This window comes from Mytilus trossulus, chromosome 2 (genome assembly GCF_036588685.1).
Source record: "Mytilus trossulus isolate FHL-02 chromosome 2, PNRI_Mtr1.1.1.hap1, whole genome shotgun sequence".
NCBI classification, from domain to species: Eukaryota; Metazoa; Mollusca; class Bivalvia; order Mytilida; family Mytilidae; genus Mytilus; species Mytilus trossulus.
The window spans coordinates 30,416,820-30,419,782 of NC_086374.1; positions in this window are offsets into that span (position 1 = coordinate 30,416,820).

A 2,963-nucleotide genomic window follows, 5' to 3' on the forward strand; every position below is an offset into this window, starting at 1 on the left:
TATCTAAAAACCCCTAAATTTTAAGCCAAAACATAGAACATAACGTACAACTAAAACGCTGAACCACTATCAAGTGGGTGAAATAAAAGGAAGTCAATGGTTATAATTTGTATTGCCTTTTATAAATATTTTTTCAATATATTACAAAACACAATATATCATAAATAAGTAAATACACAAATGAAAATACATAACCATAAATATATAATAAATATATTTTTTGGCAAACATCCGCCGGGGACATATCCAACTAAGTTAGACATCACGTGACTTTTGTGACGTATAATAGGCGCCATTTTGTATTATATTTCCCCATATAAAATGCATATATGCTTCAATAAAGTTTAATCAACCATTCAATCCGATCCATTAGTCACGTCTCAGTCCTTACAGCTGAACGGACGTGCTGGGTCAGCTCTCCTTTACCCGCTATCTTCGATGAGGGTTTACAGTTAGATGTTCAACGACTTACTACTTAAGATGACAGAAACCAATCCATGCCGTACAGAGAGACGTAGTAGTTGGCGTACCCGCGTTAACATGCCTCCAAAACCATTGTCTATTATGGGGAGTGTCATGCCGATTAACGTCCGAGGGCTGTATCCTAGGCTGTTGGGTGATACGACCTTCATTTCACTGCCTCACGGGTTTGGTCCTGATAACGCTTCCTGTCATCTTCTGAACTACGTCCGAGATCGTCTACCAGTACTCCTTCATCGAGGCTAGCGGGCTGCCAAGCTGACCAAACTGGCCCTGAAAGCAGCCGTTAGTGAAGAAAAACATCAAAATAGTAAACAAAGAAAAATCAACTCACCAAAACCAAGATGGCGGCCTACATATTGCGACCTCCCCTTCTTGTTCCTGACCCATGGCATCAAATCATTTAAAGCTCACCAAACGCCTTCGGGCACCGAGCCGACCGTGCGAGGGCTGAAAGGCCAGTCAAGGTCGTTAAACACTTCCATATATAAAGTTTAATTTTCTCATAAAACTGATCCGTTTTCTTACTTTTGCAAATCAATCCTTGATATTCAAACATATTTCTATCAAACAATGTTGGTCCTAACAGTTTAATTTTTGATTAAATTCGGTCAAATCGACATCGTAAAACATGCACTTTTTCTCGTAATTTCTCCGTTGACTCAATGCTAAATTACCGATACCCATGTCTACTTTTACAACAAATAAAGAAATTCTGTAAATAAAACACAAACTTTGCAAATCGATCAAGTATATTCAAACATATAGCTGGCGAAAAATACTACTTAAAACAGTTTAATTTCAGGACAAATTCGGTCAAACATCGATTTAAAAAGGGAATTTTCCGAGATTTTTCAAAATGGCGGCTGATGTATCATATGGAAATGTTGCATCAAATCAATGATTTCTATTATAGTAAGACTTTCCTAGATTATATCTAATTTTCATAAAGAATCTCTGATGTTTCTGTTATTTTCCTTTAGTGATATTTCGATATCATTTATTTCAAAATTTCTTAATAAAAAAAAATATTTTAAGTGTGACACAGGAACATTTATTTTTACAGATATTCATCCAGGCGATACTATAACCAGAAAATAGTTTACAATATCTGTAATAAAAAAAAATCTCTTTTTTTTTTAAAGTTTTTTAAGTTTTCTGTATATTTTATTTTTCTTTAGAAATATATAAAACATTTCTTTTACAACAAAAAAAATAATTTTCATCCCAAGAGAAAAAAAAAACCGATGTCCAATTGTAATAGAGAAATATTCTATACCTTTACATTCCTTGACCGAACAGGTGAAATCTAACTTGGGTTAAATGTTACATCATAATATATTGTCAGGTAGACGTGCAAACCAAAAGCAACCAGGTGACATTCAACATCCTGTCAGTGTGTATACATGTATTGCCAGAGTTTAAATTTTGTGATATACAAACGTTTTCATAAATGTACAAATAAATATATTCTCCTTCCCGTGTCAAATCAGAAGAAGTATGGTTCATAATAAACTTTATGAGAATATTAATATTATGAAAATTTCTTTAAAAAAAATATTTTTTGCTTAAAAGGCATTCAAATATTTATATGTTTCTATAATTATTTCAAAGAAATATTCTGATTCAAATATTAATTTAAATGAATTTCGATCATTAAATATGATTTTATTGTTATTTATTTTTTAATTCAATATTTAAAGCTAAATCTAGGCAATGAATCGATATAAGTTTAAATTGTGTAAAAAAAAGAGTTATTGTATACATTCCAGCAGAGACGTATGATACGATTGATCTGGTTTTAACAATATTGTATACCCTATAATATCTATCGACAGAGTTATCGGTCCTGAATATGACTGATATAGTTGGGTATGGTATAAATGTATAAAAGGGGAAAAAAATCTAAATAGAAGGGAGGTGGGTAATTTCAACGTAATATCAAATTCAAAATTGTAAAGAAAACACTTTGCAATAGTATAAATAAACAATTATCAACATAGGAAAAGTTTATATCCAATAAAAAGGTCGAAATAATATAGTGAGTAAATTTAATGCAAGAGTTACCTAACGAAAATCTAGTTTGAACCAGTGTGATTACTGAAACTGAAACATATAAATTTCACTGTTTTGCTAATTGAATAATTTAAATCTTAAATAAAAGGCAGTGGCTATTTGACCGGCACTGAATAAAACTGTTCATTGATGATGAGTAGAGAATAAAAAAGCTTAATAATAATTTAAAATCATTTCATTACAATATCAAGCATTAAAAATACAGTACAATAACACAAAAAAATTGAAGATGTTCATAAATAATACTTTATAACTTTATGATATTAATTAAAAGCATGATAACACATTAATATATACATTACTAAATATATTTTTTCTAAAATATTTATAAAAAATCTGTGCTACATCACTACTCCACATTACCAGATTTTTCTGACTTTCTAATTGGCTTAAATTATTTGCGAACA